Source organism: Microcaecilia unicolor, chromosome 6 (genome assembly GCF_901765095.1).
Source record: "Microcaecilia unicolor chromosome 6, aMicUni1.1, whole genome shotgun sequence".
Taxonomy (NCBI): domain Eukaryota; kingdom Metazoa; phylum Chordata; class Amphibia; order Gymnophiona; family Siphonopidae; genus Microcaecilia; species Microcaecilia unicolor.
This window is the reverse complement of record NC_044036.1, coordinates 92,280,552-92,301,198: the sequence shown is the minus strand read 5'-3', so window position 1 is coordinate 92,301,198 and position 20,647 is coordinate 92,280,552. Positions and strand designations below refer to the sequence as shown.

The window sequence follows — 20,647 nt, the reverse complement described above, 5'->3', positions numbered from 1 at the left end:
TCCCCTTTCAGGGTAGGTTATTGTTCAGAGAGTAGTTGGAAAAATTGATTTAAGGAACAGGATGATTCTAAGACTCAGCATTTGCCTGAGGAGAGGTCTAAAGCCCCCTTTAGGTCTTCTCAGTCTCGCTTCTGATTTTGGGAGACAAAGCGCTATAGGTCATGAAAGTCTAGTTCCTCCTCCTCCTTTCAATTACATTTTCAGCAGCAGCACTCTTAATCCCAAGTAAGCATTATTTTCCCACTTTAAATTCCATTAAGCATTCAATATAAAAAAAAGGAACAAAATGTGTAATTCTAGATAAGCAGTGATGTTATAAAAATTGATTTGGACAGTAGTTTTCATCATCATGTAATCCACATGTGTGGGGGGTTTTTGTTTTGTTTTTTTTAATGTTAACTTGATAGTTATTTTGATGTACATAGCATAGGTACTGCTTACAGTTGAGAGAATTCCCCATATTGGCATTCTCAATTTTCAGCTCTCCTTAAGCAATTGGTACTCACATCTGCGTACAACAATTACTTAAACTAAGATCAGTATGTATTTAAGATGTTGTAGATTTTCCATTGAGTGAAATTTTAATGTCTAAATATTGAAAGTTTCTTTCTGTAAGAGAATGATGGTATAACTGGCTTCATGGATCAAATGAGTAAACGGCTTCATGTTCCTTGCAGATATTAGAATGCTTTCTGATTTTCAGCTGGTTCTTAGTTAAAGCACTGCCTTGTAGGGCAGGATTTAGAGAGTTTTCTGCTTCCAGAGTCTGTCAATGCTGAGGAAGAGTAAAGGTTGGAAAATTAGATGAAGGGAGTCGGAGGCCCACTGGGTTGATCACCAGCTTATGCTTGTCAGCTTTTCCTTCTGTCTGTTGGATGTAGTTTTGAGAGGATAACAGTGTGATGATAGGGAAGCATCTTTAAATTTAGGGCATGGGAAAAGGGTATGACAAACAAATTATTGTGCCCTTGGAGCCCTAAATAGTTTCCATGATTATATGTTGTGACTCACTGAAGAAGAGCACTAGAATCAGTTCCAGAAGAATTGGTCTTCAGAAGGTCACCACAAAGTGGAAGCAATTGAGAGGTAACAGGAAAAAAGGAAAAAGTGAGAGGAAAAATAGGGCTTAATCTACTAACCTTCCTTCACTGGCTTCCTATCCGTTTCCACATACAGTTCAAACTCCTCTTATTGACCTATAAGTGCATTTACTCTGCAGCTCCTCAGTACCTCTCCACTCTCATCTCTCCCTACATTCCTCCCCAGGAACTCCGTTCACTGGGTAAATCTCTCTTATCTGCACCCTTCTCCTCCACTGCTAACTCCAGACTCGGTTCCTTTTTTCTTGCAGCACCATATGCCTGGAACAGACTTCCTGAGCCAGTACGTCATGCTCCATCTCTGACCGTCTTCAAATCTAAGCTAAAAGCCCACCTTTTTGATGCTGCTTTTAACTCCTAACCCTTGTTCACTTGTTCAGAACCCTTATTTTATCATCCTCACTTTAACATTCCCTTATCTTTTGTTTGTCCTGTTTGTCTGTCCTAATTAGATTGTAAGCTCTGTCGAGCAGGGACTGTCTCTTCATGTTCAAGTGTACAGCGTTGCATACGTCTAGTAGCGCTATAGAAATGATAAGTAGTAGTTATCATCGTAGACCAATTGTGGAAATATGACTATGGGGGCTGGTGGTTTTTTTTGGTGCCAATAAAGGTTTTCTTCCTGGACAATCACCTGTGTGGATTCTTATTATATATACTCCCAGAGCTGATACTTCTGTTTTCCTCTCTACTTGCTTATGGGGGCTGGTGACAGGAATAGCAAGAAGCCATGGTTTGGCAGACTGGTAGAATCTTAGCACGGGAAAACCATCAGAGTTGTTGAGGCCGTGATGGCAACAGCTCTGTGAGGTTTGGGGACTGACTTGTCAAAAGGTCGTTCAAGTAAAATCTTAAAGTAGTATAATTGGCCCCTGAATAGGAGTTGTGCACAAAGCCGCTTTTGCCATGTGGTTTTGCATTACTGAAATGCTTTTAGCTTCACGTCCTCCTAAGGATTACAAGGACTTGACATACTCATCCAGCAATGTAAATAGAGTTAGTGTGTGTAGCCTTTTAAACCTGCCTCTGGCACAGACAGAGCTTATGGATTTGAAGGGGTAACAAACTGAGTATTTCAAGGAATTTAAACGAGTTATTGCTTTGCAGTTTTTTAGCAGCCTTTCTTCATTAGTACATGTTAACACGTCATTCGTTCTTTCACTGTTTGTGACTGTGGCTGCCCTGAGGTCTGGCATGGCCTTCTTGTAGAACCTCTCAATTTATTGAGATAGTGTGTGTACAATTTGTCCAAAGATGTGGAATATAAACAGCTGGCTGCAGCTGTGCACATCACCCTGGGAATGATTTCCTGAGCCATCAGGTCTTCTGGAAAAAAAAAATGCTATACGCATTGAATTCTCTTGTATTGTTGCTGTTTGGTTTAAGTGTTTTGTAGTGCTGCTATCCCCATGGACTTTTTGTTGCTGAAGCAGACTGTTATCCCAAACACACAGCTCTATGTACTTCTAGATCCCTGAATGAGGGAGAGAAAATGCTTAGTGCCTGGAGTGCTTGGCCATTCTATTGTTGTGAGGGAATTGTGGATTTTTTTTTTTATTGGGATTTTAATCACTTGCCGACAGTTTGGTTTCATTTTATAGCTAACACAACTGACAGTAACAATATCCACAGTTAGTCTTTCCACACACATGCGTCCTTCTTGCAGTTACACAGGAAGATCAGTGCTGTCCTGTACGACATCTAGCACTGTTTTAGAACAATCCAGCACAGTCCAAGGGCGTTCTTGCTTAGTTGTACAGGAGAATCCAGCAGTATTGTTTTGATATCATGAGCAGGAGGAGACTTCCAGGGGCATTTCCAGCTTTGAAAGTTCTCCGTGGATAAGATGGATGATGCAGTCACACTTGGTATTGTCCTTTGTTGGCAACCTTGAATATGAAACAGCCCTCTCTAGATTGAAAGTCTTTTAACCATCAAGTGCTCTGTTCTCTTCCTGCCATGCTTACGTCATTGCACTTTGAAATTTAGTCTTTTTTTTTTTCTTCCGTGCCACGAGTCAGAAGTGCCAGCCCTCTCTCATTCACAGTTCAGAGGACATTTTTTTCCAGAATAATACAAAAGATAATTTAAAATTTCACTGAAACTGGACGGTGCCAACCTGAAGGACCTAAGGTACCGGAGGGCTCTGTAACTTTGAGTGCTATGAAAGCTCCAGTCCCAGTGGGCTCTCTTAAAGCACCAATGGGAACTGGCACCAACTTCTCACATTCAACAATTCCCCTATAGGGGCTAAGCATGTTGAGGAAAAAAAACTTCTCACAAGAAGCATTCAAAACTAAAACGCCCAGCTGACACAGCTTTTTCTCAACAGGAGAAAGCTTCAAAGATTGCAGCTGTTCTGGCTCCTTACTCTGGAACGTTTTCTGTAAGTTCACATTCTTGTCATTCTACTTCTTCTCCTAACTCAGCCCAGACATCTGCACAGCTGTCTCCACCAGTTAAAAACATATTCTCCACACACTCTGCCACATCTAACACCTAGACAGACTCAAGTGCTTTCAGTGAATGAACAGTCTGTCTACACCAAATTCACCTGCCTTAACTGCACAAACCACCTCAGTGGCGTTATTACAAAGGAGGTGAGCCTTTTTCAAATGAAGGAAAACTCTGGGATGAGAGAACATAGGATGAAGTTAAGAGGAAATAGGCTTAGGAAGATCTAAGAAAATACTATTTCTTAGAAACGGTGGTGGATGTGTGGAATGGCCTCCCAGTGGAGCTTCTGGAAAAGAAGACTATCGAAATTTAAGAAAGCGTGAGACAGGCATGTAGGATCCCTTAGGAAAAGGAGGATCTTGTGGTTATTGAGGAAGGGCAGACTGGATGGGTCAATTGGCCTTTATCTGCTGTCATGATTCTTTGTTTCTATGTTTGTAATTCAGTGGGAGTTGGTTTCAGTGGTCCCAAGGTTTTCTTTTCTTTTCTTTTTTTTTAAACAAACCTTTATTGATGTAACCAATACCAAATTTACACATGTAAAGACAGAAACACAGTGGTTCCTTCAGTGCATCTATATAATACATACACCCCAATCCTCCCACACCCACAAACAGCCACCCAGCATAAGACTCATGGTCCTGAGAAATTTCCATGACTCTTTCCAGCTCTTATAGCAGGCCCAGCACCTGTCAAAATACCATACCCTGAAATGGCAAACTATTGTAAGGTGATACATATACCAATTGCTGCTGTTAATCCAAGTCTCTACAGGAAGTCTGCGCTTTGACAAATGTGGTAATGGCATACTCAACAGAGCCAGGTCCATGCTAGACTCCAGGTCCTCCTGCAAAATCTGGGAGAACATCCGCTGCCAGAACGGTTGGATCAGAGGACATCTCCATCACATAGGTCTCCTGTTGCTCACACCCTCACCAGCACATATCTGATTGGCAAAGCCCCATTTTGGCCATCCTAACCAGAGTATAGTACCACCGCAACAGGACCTTGTACCTATTCTCCACTACAACATTAGACATTCCCAATTTAGCTGTTCACAAGCAGATACTCCTATTCCTCCACCCCCAAGCCCCTTGCCTAGGTCAATCTCCCAAATAGCCATATACTTGTGAGGGAACATCCCTCTGTGGTTCAGACAATGATATATCTGGGAAATGGCCCCTTTTTGCATCACAGGTCTTAAAAGCCCCTCAAGCTCTCCCTTACCCCTCCTCAAGTCCTGTCAAAACCCGTGGACCTAAGAGATAATGTTTCACTTGCAAATAGGGAAAAACATCCCTTGGTAGAAGTCCGTATCTCTGTTGACGCTCTCAAAGTCCTCATTTTCCCAGTAATGGGGTCAAAGAAGTGATCCATGCATACTAGACCCTGCCGCTCCCAGTGACAGAATAGGGCCTGTCCTCTCTCCAGAGTAAACTTCACATTATACCTCAATGGTGTGTACCAGGAATAACGTCGGCCCTCCAACAATCCCCCCCCCCCCCCCCCCCCCGAACCACCCACCAGATCTTCAAAGTTAATGCTCGGTAGGGTTACACTTTTCCCTCTTCAAACCGATTACCTGGCGGTAGCCAGGGGGAGATGTATCAAAGGGACGTCATCCTCCCCCCTCCTGCTCCAGCTCTGCCCATTGCTTAACTTTCTGTGCGTGCCACACCAATATTGCCCTCAGTTGAGCGGCATAGTAGTGTCTGCGCACATTGGACACCACCAATTCCCAAATAGTGAAAAGAGAAACGTGCCCATTTGAAAGGAAACGGTGACTGTAGTGCTATCTCTTAGGCGTGATGAATGCTAACATTGCCTCCGATTTCCCCATATTAACCCAGAAACCCAAGGCCGCCCCATAAGCTTCCAGCTCCGCCATTACGCCATGCAGGGAGACCTTGTGGTTTGTCAACATTAAAACATCATCATCTACAAAAAGATTGATTTTTATGTTTCCAGTTCACCCGAATGTCAGTGATTGAACACGGATGTAATCCTTGCTGCTAGGGGCTCAATAACCAGCACAAAAAGCAATGACGATAGGGGACATCCCTGAAGGGTGCTGTGACTGAGCGCAAAAGTGTTAAGAGTATCCCCCATTAATCTTTACACAAGAATAAAGGGTTAGCATAAATCGTTCAGATCCAACCCAAGAACCAGGGTCCCAGCCCGATAACCCGCAAGACTTTAAACATAAAGGCCCAAGAGACCCAGTCAGAGGCCTTCTTTGTGTGCAGCAAAAGCAGCAGCATATCCTGGTGTGTACATCTAGCTCAATCAATCACATTAAGAACTTTGTGGATATTATCCCCCATCTGCCTCCCACTCACAAACTTCGCCTAATCTGGATGTATAAGCCCCGGCACCAAGTAGGACAACTGATCGGCCAACACCCGAGTCAGGATCTTTTTGTCTACCCCTAAGAGAGATGGGTCGGTAGGAACTACATGATTCCTGCTAACCGCATAAAGTATGGGAGTTGTGAACCCTCCTCCAGGGAATTAAGTGTACCAAGGGCCCCATTAGCAAATGTTGAAACCTCTTGTAGAAGGCCACTGTGAAGCCATGTAGGCCTGGCACCTTTCCCAATTTCATAGATTGAATAAATTTTGGTACTTCCACTCCAGTAATCAAGCATTCCAATAGACCCATCTCTCGCTCCAGCAATTGCACCAATCTAAGATCTGCAAAAAAGGCCCCCAGGTCAGCTGCAGATGGCTCTCGTTCCAGTTTGTAGAGATCCTGAAAAACTCCACAAAATGTGACTGAATGAGTCATCACCCCTCAACATCACCCCGTTTTGCTGTTAACACGAAGAATGTTATTCTTGGTATGCTGCTGTTTCAAACAGTGAGCCAAAAGCCTACTGGCTTTGTTATTAAATTCAAAATAGTGCTGTTGCACTGATTGTAGGTGATACCTAAGATCCTTCATCTCCCAGTCTTGTAAACACTGTTGAACCTCCCCCATCTGGCAGAAAACCAGCTTATCAGATGAGTGCGCCCGGTGCCATTGTGTCAGGGTAACAAGATGTTGGCACAGCTCCACCACCTCAGCCAAACGCTCTCTGTTCCATTGTGCAGCCACCACAAATGACCACGCATAGTGGCCTTCATTTCCTCCCAAAGAGCCTCAGCCGAGACCCCTCCCTGGTAATTCGTAGTCAAATACTCCTCCACTACTACTACTTATTTCTAAAGCGCTACTAGATGTACACAGCGCTGTACACTTGAACATGAAGAGACGGTCCCTGCTCGACAGAGCTTACAATCTAATTAGGACAGACAAACAGGACAAACAAGAGATAAGGGAATATTAAAGTGAGGATGATAAAATAAGGGTTCTGAACAAGTGAATAAGGGTTTGGAGTTAAAAGCAGCATCTAACTGAGGGGCTAGTGTTAAATTAACATAGCCCCCCATTATCTCTCCCTCTTGGTGAGCCAAAATCTGCTACAAACACTGGTCCAGAAACTGCCACTGCCCCCCCCCCCCCTCCTTCCATTGGGAGCATAAATATTAACTAAAGTGAAAACCCGCCCTGCCAAAGTATCAACAGCCAACAAGAAACGTCCCCTAGGATCTCTTTTGGTCAATTTAACTTCAATTTGAAACATTTTAGAGAAAAGGATGCCCACTCCCCCCCCCCCCCCCACTCATTCATACTTGACCATTCACGCTACTCTCCAAGTCTTGAATGCAGTCCTTAAATCAAACAGTCTAGGATAGCCTGCCAGGGCCACATGCTAAATCAGGTCACCATCCAGCCTCTGGTGTCGCTGGTAGCCCCCAGCTCCCTGCCAGTGGTACTCCACGAACTGTCTCCGGATCTCCTCCTGATGGTTGTCTTTTGCAGGACACTGCATTCCAGTCTTCTGTAATGCATCCCAAGCTACGGTCACCAAAGTAAACTTTGTGGGCACTCTATTGAGGGTTGCCAGCAAACCAAACGGGAAAGTCCAGCAATAGTGGATCTGAGCCTTTATCAGCGCTTGGGTGACCTCCCTGAAGGAGCAGCATTTCGCCAGCATAACTTCCGCCAAATCCTGGAACAGCTCCACTTCTGCCCCTTTCCACTACAGACGGCTCCGCTCTCTCGCCTTGCACATCGTTATATCCTTATCAGTGAAGCGCAAGAAGCAGGCCACAATCATTAGGTTTGCCTTCCACCCGTGGCCCCAGAGCTCTGTGCACCTCTTCAATAGCTGGTAGTTCCACCTGGACCCCCTCACCAGAAGACATCAGCCATTCATGTAACTGTTGTATGGTTTTCTGGTTTGGTTCTCCAGATCTTCAAGCTTATACAAAAGATCCTGATGTTCCTTTTGAGTTCCGCCACTGACCTCGCTCTGTGCTGCTGCCACGTTATTCTCACAGTGGTATACCCATTCCTCTACTTGATTGATATGAGAGCCCAGGTTTGCAAGGTCAGACTTGATCTCATGCACTGCATCCTTTATCTGGGTTTTAACAGAAGCTATGTCCGTTTTTAACTCCCCGAACCAAGAATGCAAGTTCACCACCATCACGCCTGCAAGGGTTGTGTATCTATCTGGCGACAAGCTACCAGTAGCCTCCGAGATTACCTCCTGCATCACAGAACCACACAGGCCATGCACCGCTCCCTTCTCTCCCAGTTGAGCTGGAGTTTGGCCATCGCCGCTTCAGTTTTTCAATGCCATCTGTCAGATGCTTTTATAGCCTTCAATATGCTCTAGAGGGGATTCAACAGAGGAGCTGTGCTGCTGCAAGGGAAGGACAATTGCTGCGACTGCCGGAGCCCTGAAATCAAGTAGCCATCACCCTTGGTGATGTCACTTCCTCAGGTCCCAAGGTTTTCAACTTTTGTCTCAAAAAGTACTCATCACCCCACGGATAAAACAGGCACTTCATTGGTGGAACAACCCAGATCTGATACAGGGAGGTCTGTTGCAATTCCTCACTCCAGACCTCACCTTGACACAGATGCTTCCCTTGCAGGATGGGGAGCTCACCTTCATCACTTGCACACACAAGGGACTTGGTCATCTAGGGAGCTAACCTGTCAATCACATCAATCTCTTAGAGCTGTGTGCAATATATTATGCAACTTGATCATTCAAGAAGCTGCTTGCAAACAGAAATCTTTTAATCAGAACAGACAATCAAATAGCCATGTACTATATCAACAAGCAGGGAGGGATGGGATCCCTTATTTTATGCAGGGAAGCATATCGCATTTGGATGTTGGCAAAGACTTTATACATCTGCAAGCAACTTATATTCCAGACAAACAGAATACATTGGCAGACAATCTCAGCAGAATGCTTCAACCTCATAAATGGTCGCTTTCCACCCACTGTTCAGTTTCTGTTCAACCAATAAGACACTCCACAGGTGGATCTGTTTGCAACTCATCTAAACAAGAAATGTCGACTATTCTGCTCAAAGATTCCAACTCCTCAGTCTATCTATAGACACGTTCACCATCTCCTGGAAACAGGGTCTTCTATATGCGTTACCCCCAATTTCTCTGATTTCAAAGGTGATCCAAAAGACAGTACAGGATTCAGGAGACATCATTCTTATAGCACACAACTGGCTGAGACAACTGTGGTACCCTTTGCTCTCAGCTCTATTGATAAACCAGATGGTACGACTGGGCATACATGTGCATCTTTTCACTCGGCAGGAGGGACAAATGTTGCATCCCAATCTCAATTCTATTGCCTTAATAGTTTGGAGAATCAAGATATAGATATATACACTGTTATAACTACAATCCAAAACATTATTACAACATCTAGGAAACCTTCAACTCAAAAATCTTTCCTAAAACAGAGAAACTTTTCTCTCTAGTGTGAAGCTATTCATCACAATCCATATTCCTGTCCAGTTTCAGTCATCTTTCAATATCTTCTACACCTATCTGATACAGGTCTGAAGATGACTTCAGTAAGAGTCCACTTAGCAGGGATATCAGCTTTCAATGAATTATTAGATAAGAGGCTGGTCTCTTCACACCTTATTGCACACTTTATTAAGGGCCTTTGGAACATTCGACCACCAATTCAACCTCCTCCCCCTCAGTGGGATTTTAATATAGTTTTAACTGATGACTGCGCCTTTTGAGCCAATGGACTCTACTTTGTTAAAATTTTTAACTTTCAAAACTTTATTTTTGGTTGTTGTTGTTAGGCAAGAAAATTTGTGAACTATAGGTCTTGTTTATTTTATTTGTTTTCATATTTAATCCATAGCCAGCTACAGTAAAACACACACACAATCATCATTAAAAATAAAACAACATAATACATTTCTGCAAATATCTTACACTGTGCTATGGTCCCTAGGAGAACAGCTTAAATGTGAGATCTGCCATCACCAATAGATTTCACAAAGAAATACGTTTTCAAATATTTCTTAAATTGCTGTCTATTGGAACAAAGTCTTAAATGTCCTGGTAAATGATTTCATAAGCTAGCCCCTGCAATAGAAAAAGCTTGATTTACATTTATCAGTCTAGTAGGAACACACAATTGCTTGGTAGTTTCTGAGCATAATGCTCACTTTGGTTGGTAAATAGGCAAGGCATTAAAAAAATATTTTGGAACTATAGAATAAACCTGTTGATGAATCATAGCTAGTACGTTAAGCAATACTTGAAATTTAGGTAACCATTATTGCCCATTCATAAAACTTTCTCCCACCAAAGTGGTTCGTTGAACACATCCAAAATTTCTCCCTAAAGTTGTTTCTACTTTTCGTATTAGGACATTGTATTACCTGTTTTTGTTCTTAAATCACATAGCCTTCCAGCAGAGGCTCTACATACTTTAGGGTGTCACCACTCTCTCCTTTACTATTTTGATCGCAACAGGGGCTTACGATGCTCCATACAACTGTTTGTCTCTTTTCATTCAACCTCCTTGGGTCAATTAGATTCCAAATTATCTTTATCTACTTGGATAGTGGACTGCATAGACATTTTGTTATCAACAAGCCAAGCTTCAACTTCGTCATAATACTACTCACCTCAGAGCCATGTCTACCTCTATGACTCACGTTAGAGGAATCTATCTTGGACATCTGCAAAGCAGCACTATGGCCCCCTCGAAACCCACCCCCTCCCGCGAACCTGTCGATCCCCCCCCCCCTCCGCTGGAACGCCGAAAACTGCCGCCACCGTTGTTGTGCTACCTTCCCTTCCCTTCCCGTAGGTTGTTCAATCATCTTCTTAGAAAGTTTAACTCCGTGCGTCTGACGTCAGACGCACCAGCCTGGTCAACACTTCACGCTTTCACAACACATTATTTTTTAGAAGGTGCAGCAAGGTTTGATAGCAAATTTGGACAAGCAGTGCTGCATAATCTTATTGCCTAATCTCTCACCTCCACCCTTATAATGTACCAGGTTGTCTATCACAGCATAATCATATCCGACAACCCTCAGCTTGGGAAATACAGAGTGTAGCTGCATTATCCAGCTTATCCGTGGAGAAAATGTAGTTGTTTTCCTGTAACGGGGTTCTCTGTGGATAACTGGGTAATGCAGACACACACACACAAAAAAACTAAACTAGAAGAACTATAATCATCTTCAACCTCACTACATTACCCACATTACCCAGTTCATAGCTACAGAAGTTTATCCTCAAATATTTCCCATTACTGTTAACTCTTGCCACCTTGTAATTGACTGATTTCAAAGCTCTATGACATCAGTGAGGCAGGAAGAGGACAGAGTGCTTGATTGGTTAAAAGATTTTCATCAAACTAGAGAGGTCTGTTCCGCGTTCAAGGCTCTGCCGGAGGACAATACTGAGTGTTCTACATTTATCTAGTTATCCACGGAGAACCCCTGTTACTGGTATGCAACTACGCTCTTTGATATCCCTTGAGTGGTTGATCTATTCATAGACCTTTAGTGAATTAACAGTCCAGAGCTCTGTTTCCATGTGTCATTCATGGTGAGGCATAGGATCCAGTGGCAGCCCCATAGACCCTCAGTGTGGCTCCCTGACTGTTCCCCAATCTACACAATCCCTACCTTTTCTGGTGACTTGCTGCTGGCACTACCTGCATATCAGCTCTTCTGTTTTCTGCCTTCACCACACAACTCTTACTGGTTTTGAGCTGTGCTTTTTTCCAAACACTTGCATCATTATTGCATTCGGGCACCAGGTGGGTCATAGAGAGCCATGTGATGCCAGAAGAAAACAAAATAGATGTGCCAGTACAAGGTGGTACTGTCAATGAGTCTCTGGAGGGAAGGTATTAATGGGCGAAGATAAAAAAAAGTAGGGTAGAATCAGAATGGTAGAGAGACTGACTAGTGGGATGGCAGCTGAAGAGTGGGATTGGCTGGATTGAGGTAGGAATAGATCATGTATTCGAGGGGAGGGAGAGTGTAGGGAAGATTTGGATTTAGTTCATATCTTCTGAGTGGTAGCTCAAGATATATTACATTTCAGGTACATTCAGTATTTCCCTGTACCAGAAGGCTTACAATCAAAGCAGTGTATTTACTAAGCTGCATTGTGGGAATAATGTCTTCCCTAATAATGCAGCTTAACACTGGATTTTGTTACTGCAGTACATGTTAAATAATGAGCAGCAAAGCATGCACATGGAATGTGAAACAGCTCATTAATGCAAGCTGCATCATTAATTTTGCATAGTAATCTGTTGCTGCATTGTGAACTTTTAGGAAACAGCACATCAAGAGGCAGTAACTAACCATTTCCTGAAGCATCAGTTTGCTAATATGCACATGCTAGTACTCCCAGGGCACAAGTTAGGGAAAGGGAATGGGACTTGATATACTGTGTTTCTGTGTTGGTGTTTTTGCAACTACATTCAAAGTGGTTTACATAGTATATACAGGTACTTTTTTTGTACCTGGGGCAATGGAGGGTAAGTGACTTTCCCAGAGTCATAAGGAGCTGCAGTGGGAATTGAACCCAGTTCCCCAGGATCAAAGTCTGCTGCATTAACCACAGGCTATTCCTGCACAGCTGTTGATGTAAAAAATTGTCCTTCCCACATTCATCCATTAAATATTGCACCTCCCCAAAGAAGAAAGTTGTCCTGATCTTTAAAAAGTCAAATTACCCTGGTTCATCTTCTCTTTTTGTAATACAGACTCTACCTTGACTGAAACCCAAACCTCTGATTTCTTTTTTTTTTTTTTTTTTTATTATTTTAATTTAGAATGCGGCCTGTTCCCTCCCCCACTACTTGTGGCATACAGATCCCTAGTGGTAGTACTGTGAGATTACAGGTTAGGGGCTTAGAGGATACCATTTTGGATGATAGAACCTCTGAGGCAAAGGCATCTGGAGATGGTTCCTGCCCTCTACTAGATCATGGCAGAAGTGTTGGGGGAATGACAGGGGGCTAGCTAGTTTGGTTAGAGGGGTTTGGTCAAGAGGAGGGGATTGAGAATAATTAAACTTTATACAGATTGAAAAGAGTGCATCGATTTGGAGAGACTACTTTATTTCATGGATTGGGGGTGGAGAGGGATATTTTCACATCAGCAGCGTAGGTTTTCAAAAGGTGACAGGACTGATGGGGCCCATTCTCTCATGCTCACATCTGTAGCAATACTGTGATATTACTGGCTGGAGCCATGCAAAAACTGAGTTTACTGTGAGACTCACCTGAAGTATTACAGTTCCACGAGTGTGAGAAAATAGCATACACATGCATTTTATTACCCTGTGATAGTTAAAACGTTTGTACCTGAGGAAATGGAGGGTGTAGTGAGTTGCTCAAAGTCACAAGAAACGTGTGAGAATTGATCAGATTCTTTGAAAGTATATTGGTGTTGAGTAGCAATGTTTGTTTCTTTACGAGTAGGACAGAGGACTAAGTTTCCCATTCTAAAATACTTCTCCTTATGGGAGCATTTACTTGAGTATGCCTTGACTTGTCGTGGGAGTACGAGAATTCTTCACCCTTTCTCTCTGCCTGTACATTTTAATGTCTTACAGCCCTTTTTGTTCTTAACAGATGCATTTATAATTCCATAAAATAAAACATCTGCTTGTAGGAATTTTGGATCCCGAAGCCAAGAATGCAGCAGGACAACCAAAAGTCAAATATTTCCTGCAGGGTGGTAGGGAACCCCCCAGCTAACTTGTGAGTCATGAAGAGGCTGGTTTAAAATGTGGGTTGATGTGGATTACAGTATCAGCAGTTTATCTTAAACAACTGGCTGGTATGTAGAGCTGTGCTCTTCATACCTCTCTCAGGGAGAAGCCATGTTTTGAACGTTTCAGCTGTAAATCTTGGAAATCCTCGCTGATCTTGAAGTGAAGCTTTACACCTGTTCCTTTTCAGTCCCTGCTGAACAGTGAAAACTTTCTTGTGCTACCTCTCTGCCTTTCAGTCTTCTTTCTGCAGTCTTTTCTTCCTCATTAAGTAATACCATATATACTCAAATATAAACCCATCTAAATATATACTGAGAACTCCCCCCCCCCCTAAAAAAGGGGGGTGTTAAGGTTTATATTCAAGTAGTCTTCTCCTTTCCCCCCTCTCCCATGGTGTCCAGAATTCCTCCCTTCCCCTTCTTTCCCCTCTCGACACACCTGTAGGCCTTCCCACCTCTTCTGGGTCTACCGTTTCACCTGGAGGTCTAGTGGAGAGTCAGGGCAGGAGAGCTATTCTCACCCGCTCCTGCTCCGTGACTTCCAGCGGCAATCTTGTGAGACTGCTCCTGGAAGTCATGGCAGCCGTTTTCAGTGAAGAAGACTGCATGGGCAAGAGTGTATGAGAATAGCTCCTGCCTCAACTCTCCACTAGGCCACCAGGTGAAATGGTAGGCCCGGGGGGAGAGGGGTGGGCCTACAGATGCGTTAGGAGGGGGCTTTCTCTGCTCAGGAGAGGGCAGTAGCGGTGGGTGGAGGAGGGAGGGAAATGCTACCCACTATGGTGGAGGGGAAAAGTTGGTGGAGGGGAAAAGTGGAGGAATGCCAGTAAGACAGTATTATAAACCGAGATTTAAATTTTGGCTCTTTTTTTGGCCAAAAAAATCTCAGTTAATACTTGAGTATATATGGCAATGTAATGATCATGCAGGTTTTGTTCAGTAATATGTGTTCCATATCATCAAGCTGATCAATCCATAGACTGGTGGGTTGTGTCCATCTACCAGCAGGTGGAGATAGAGAGCAAACTTTTGCCTCCCTATATGTGGTCATGTGCTGCCGGAAACTCCTCAGTATGTTCTCTATCTCAGCAGGTGGTGGTCACACACAGCAGCAGCTCTGGCTAGGCCTCCAAGCCTAATCCTTAGGTTTTGTTGAGGCCTGGGGTTGAGGGCTCTTTTGAGCAAGTGCAAACCTGGTGGTGCCAGGTCCCTCCTTTTCTCCCCCCTCCCGCTGGCTCCGTTTAAAAAAAAAAAAAAAAAAAAAAAATTTTGAACGTCTTTAAAGGCGTTTATTTCGACGTTTATTTAAGCGTCTATTGCAGCTACTCACTGGGACACCAGGTCGTTACAACTCGGAGCGGACAGCAGGTAATTTTTACCTTTTTATTGCGGGCAGGGGGTTCCCCGATTCTTCTCCTCGTGGCAATGGCGTCGGAGGGCGAGGGCGCAAAGGGTCGCTCCCCGGGTCGCTCGAGCGCTTCTAGAGGGGATGCGGGGGTTTTTAAGTCTGATTCGCCCTGCTTGGGTGACAGTTTCGTGACCGATGAATGTCCCGGTCCTTCCTCCGGCGTGGCGGTTTTTCCCGCCATAAACGCCCATCCCCCGCTCCTCGCCTCCGCCATCTTGGCCGGCCACGCGGCTCGGACGGCTTCTTCTTGGGCCGCCCTTGAGGTTGGAGACATTAATGCCATGAACGCCCTTAATTTGGGCGACGGCTCAGAAGCGGCTAATATCAAGAGCCGTTCTTCCCGCGCGGCTCCTTCGCGGAGTTTCGCGCCGGACGCCATCTTGGATGCGCAGCATGTCTCTCCCCCGCTATTGCGAGCGCCGGTTGAGAGTGCGCCTAGGGCTGTTGCCCAGGCTGCGGAAGTGCACAGTATGGGGGGTTTCTCCCCCGAGTTTGTTTTGCTGTTGCATCAGGCCTTCCTCATGCACAACGCTGCCCCTGCTCCCTCGTCTGGTAAAGAGGTTGAGGTTCCCAGAGGTAAACGCCCTCGGGTTGATTCCCAGGCCTTGGAGGAATTTGTCTCCTCCGATGTAGATGAGGGCAGCGTGTCTGAGGTCTCCCAACGGTCCTTTGCGGATTCCTTGGAGGAGACGGATCCCCGCTCGGATGGAGCGGATGACCCCTCTGCGGCGCGGCTTTTTTGCCCAGAGGATTTGCCCAACCTGTTGTTACAGGCCATGGACACTTTGAAGATTTCCTCTCCGGAGGACGTCTCTCCCTCAGCCCCTGTTGGCTCTGCCATTATGCTGGGGACGAAGCGCCCGCCTAGAACCTTCCACGTGCATGATGCCATGCACACCTTAATTTCGGCTCAATGGGATGTCCCAGAAGCGAGCCTTAAAGTGGCTAGGGCTATGTCCCGCCTCTATCCTTTGGCTGTGAATGAACGTGAGGCCTATCTGTGGCCTACCGTGGATTCTTTAATCACTGCGGTGACTAAGAAAACGGCTTTGCCGGTGGAAGGTGGCACGGCCCTAAAGGACGCCCAAGACAGGAGATTGGAGGCGGCCTTAAGGTCGTCCTTTGAGGCGGCTGCTTTATGTTTGCAGGCCTCAGTTTGTGGCTCCTATGTGGCCAGGGCGTGCCTGACTATGGTGCAGCGGGCTTCCCCCTCGGATCATTCCTTGAGGGCTGATTGGCCGGCCCTGGAATCGGGCTTAGCCTATTTGGCAGACTTGCTGTATGATGTCTTGAGAGCCTCAGCTAAAGGCATGGCTCAGACAGTCTCTGCGCGGCGGTGGCTTTGGCTGAAACATTGGTCTGCTGACCACGCCTCTAAATCCCGCCTGGCTAGATTGCCTTTTCAAGGCAAGCTGCTTTTTGGGGTCGAGCTGGACAAAATCGTGACCGATCTCGGCACGTCTAAGGGCAAGAAGTTACCAGAGGTCAGGGCTCGGGCTAGTGCTCGTCCCGGTTCCTCCAGAGGACGGTTTCAGGAAGCCCGTCGGTACCGCCCGGGCAAGTCGGGTTCCTCTGCCCCCTCTTACTTCAAGAGAAATTTCTCCCCCAAGCAGCGTTCCTTTCGCAGAGACCGCCGTCCCGGAGGTGCTCCCTCCGGTCCTCCCCCAGGGGCTCGTACCCAATGACGGGGTATTGGTCCACGCCCCAGTGCAGATTGGAGGACGGCTGTCCTCGTTTCTGGGCGAGTGGACCACAATAACTTCAGACGCTTGGGTGCTGGAAGTCATCAGAGACGGCTACAAGCTAGAGTTCTGCCGACCCTTAAGAGACGGGTTTGTACTCTCTCCCTGCAAGTCTCCGGTCAAAGCTGTGGCAGTGCAGCAGACTTTGGACAATCTGATCCGCCTGGGTGTGGTCGTTCCGGTGCCAGAAAGTCAGCTTGGCAAGGGGCGTTACTCCATTTACTTTGTGGTACCAAAGAAAGGAGGTTCTGTCCGGCCTATCCTCGACCTCAAAGGGGTCAATCGGGCCTTGAAAGTGAGGCACTTTCGCATGGAGACTCTCCGCTCTGTTCTAGCGGCAGTGAAGGCAGGGGAGTACCTGGCATCCTTGGACATCAAGGAAGCATATTTGCACATTCCCATCTGGCCTCCTCATCAACGCTTTCTGCGTTTCGCAGTCCTGGGACGACACTTCCAGTTCAGAGCCCTCCCGTTCGGGTTGGCTACTGCTCCGCGGACCTTTTCCAAAGTAATGGTGGTCATAGCGGCCTTCCTGCGGAAGGAAGGAGTACAAGTCCATCCTTATCTGGACGACTGGTTGATCCGAGCCCCCTCTTATGCAGAGTGCGGCAAAGCTGTGGACCGGGTAGTTGCTCTTTTGAGCTCCCTGGGATGGATCATCAACTGGGAGAAGAGCCAGCTGCGCCCGACTCAGTCCCTGGAGTATCTGGGAGTTCGATTCGACACCCAAGTGGGCAGAGTGTTCCTGCCAGACAATCGGATTGTCAAACTTCAGGCTCAAGTGAACCAGTTCCTAGTAGCCTCTCCTCTTCGGGCTTGGGACTATGTGCAGCTGTTGGGCTCTATGACGGCCACGATGGAAGTAGTGCCCTGGGCCAGGGCTCATATGAGACCACTTCAACACTCCCTGCTGCAGCGCTGGACTCCGATCTCGGAGGATTCTGCTGTGCGCCTTCCCTTGGATCCAGCAGTGCGCAAGGCGCTGAGCTGGTGGATGCAGACAGACAAGTTGTCTGCGGGAATGCCTCTGGTGACCCCAGAGTGGATTGTCGTCACGACGGACGCCTCGTTGTTGGGCTGGGGAGCCCACTGCTTGGGAAGGACAGCGCAGGGTCTTTGGTCTCCGGCAGAAGCAAAGTGGTCTATCAACCTCCTGGAACTCAGAGCCATTCGGTTGGCGCTTTTGGAGTTCATCCCGGTACTGGTGTGGAAGCCGGTACGGGTCCTGTCGGACAATGCCACGGCTGTGGCCTATGTCAACCGCCAGGGAGGTCCCAAGAGCGCCCCTCTAGCCAAGGAGGCCATGGCTCTATGCCAGTGGGCGGAAGCGAACCTGGAACAGCTGTCAGCGGCCCACATTGCTGGAGTCATGAATGTCAAGGCGGACTTTCTCAGTCGCCATACCTTGGAACCCGGAGAGTGGCAACTATCGGCTCAGGCGTTCTTGGACATCACGAAGCGCTGGGGCCAGCCGAGCCTAGATCTGATGGCGTCATCGGCCAATTGCCAAGTGCCGCGCTTTTTCAGCAGAGGACGGGACCCTCGATCTCTGGGAGTAGATGCTCTTCTCCAACAGTGGCCGACTCAAGAGCTCCTCTATGTGTTCCCGCCCTGGCCCATGTTGGGCAGGGTGCTAGACCGGGTGGCAAAGCATCCCGGCAGGATCATCCTGGTGGGTCCGGATTGGCCCAGACGTCCCTGGTATGCGGACTTGATCAGGCTCTCAGTCGACGATCCTCTGCGGCTGTCAGTGGAGCAGGGCCTGTTACATCAGGGTCCCGTGGTGATGGAGGATCCCTCCCCCTTTGGTCTTACGGCCTGGCTATTGAGCGGCAGCGTCTGAGGAAGAAGGGCTTCTCAGACAAAGTCATCGCCACTATGCTGAGAGCGAGGAAGCGCTCTACTTCTACGGCTTACGCCAGGGTTTGGCGTACCTTTGCAGCGTGGTGTGAAGCAGGCTCACTTTCTCCCTTCACTGCTCCAATTTCTTCAGTGTTGGCGTTCCTGCAAGAAGGTCTGGAGAAAGGCCTGTCGCTCAGTCCCCTTAAAGTCCAGGTAGCGGCTCTGGCTTGCTTCAGGGGCCGCCTGAAGGGTGCTTCCCTGGCTTCGCAGCCAGATGTGGTGCGCTTTCTCAAGGGAGTTAATCACCTGCGCCCTCCTCTGCACTCAGTGGTGCCTGCGTGGAATCTCAACCTGGTGCTGAGAGCATTGCAGAAGCCGCCGTTTGAACCCTTGTCGAGGGCATCTCTGAAAGACCTGACGTTGAAAGCAGTCTTTTTGGTGGCTATCACTTCAGCCAGAAGAGTTTCCGAGCTCCAGGCGCTCTAGTGTCGAGAGCCTTTTCTGCAGTTCACTGAGGCAGGAGTGACTATTCGCACAGTGCCTTCCTTTCTGCCCAAGATTGTTTCTCGCTTCCATGTGAATCAGCAGCTCTGTCTCCCTTCCTTTCGTAGGGAGGACTACCCAGAGGAGTACTCTGCTCTTAAATATCTAGATGTGAGACGAGTCATCATCAGATACTTGGAAGTGACCAATGATTTCCGGAAATCGGATCATCTGTTTGTCCTGTTTACAGGTCCTCGTAAGGGTCTGCAGGCTGCTAAGCCTACAGTGGCAAGATGGGTCAAGGAAGCCATTGCAGCGGCTTATGTGGCCGCGGGGAAGGTGCCGCCTGTCCAGCTGAAGGCTCACTCCACAAGAGCTCAGGCGGCCTCGATGGCAGAGGCCGGTTCCGTCTCCTTGGAAGAGATATGCAAGGCGGCAACTTGGGCTTCGGCCCATACATTCTCCAAGCATTACCGCTTGACTGTGGCTGCTCGGGCGGAGGCCCGGTTTGGAGCTTCAGTGTTGCGGTCAGGGATTTCTATGTCCCGCCCTGGGTGAGTACTGCTTCGGTACATCCCACCAGTCTATGGATTGATCAGCTTGATGATATGGAAGGTAAAATTATGTATAATCATACCTGATAATTTTCTTTCCATTAATCATAGCTGATCAATCCATAGCCCCTCCCAGATATCTGTATTGTTTTTATTCTGGTTGCATTTCAGGTTCAAGTTTAGTCTTCAGTTACTTCAGAGGACTTCGTGTTCAAGTTTTTTCACTTGGATTCTTCAAGAGTTAAGACGAGTTTGTGTTACAGTGAGCTGCTGCATTCCTCTCCCCTCCGTTTTACGGGGCTGGATTGAGACTTAAAATTCTGCCGGCACTCCCTCCCGCTTCGTGCGGCTGTAGGGCAGTTTTGTACCCTTCCCGCTTCGGCGGTGTTAGGGTCAGTCAGCTCCTCCCGCGGTTGCGGTTGCAGGATAAGCCAGATCCCCCCGCATCGGCGGGTGTGGTGTCCCTCCCCCGCTCCGCGGGGATGAGCTGGACGGATTCCCCTCCCCCACTTGTGTGGGGATGAGCTGGGTTAATTCCCCTCCCCCGTTTCGGCGGTGGTGAGCTGGGCAGAGTGTCCCTTCGTGGGTGTAATTCTCTAAGTGCTGAGTCCTGCGGATGGTGCTTTGATATCGACATACTGAGGAGTTTCCGGCAGCACATGACCACATATAGGGAGGCAAAAGTTTGCTCTCTATCTCCACCTGCTGGTAGATGGACACAACCCACCAGTCTATGGATTGATCAGCTATGATTAATGGAAAGAAAATTATCAGGTATGATTATACATAATTTTACCTTACTGTGCAATACCAGAGTATATATCTTGTATCCAGTGTTCTTGTTGCTGCTTACTGTATGTTGTAAACATTTTTGGTCTTGATAGCTGCAGAGGGGTGTACTACATGTTCTGCTCCT

General features: G+C 46.9%; 1 protein-coding gene across 1 annotated transcript in view; it reads left to right on the top strand.

Moving 5' to 3' along the window:
- The window catches only part of LAMC1 (laminin subunit gamma 1), a 369,035-nt gene that overhangs the window by 150,834 nt on the left and 197,554 nt on the right, over window positions 1–20,647 (top strand). The window lies entirely within an intron of this gene.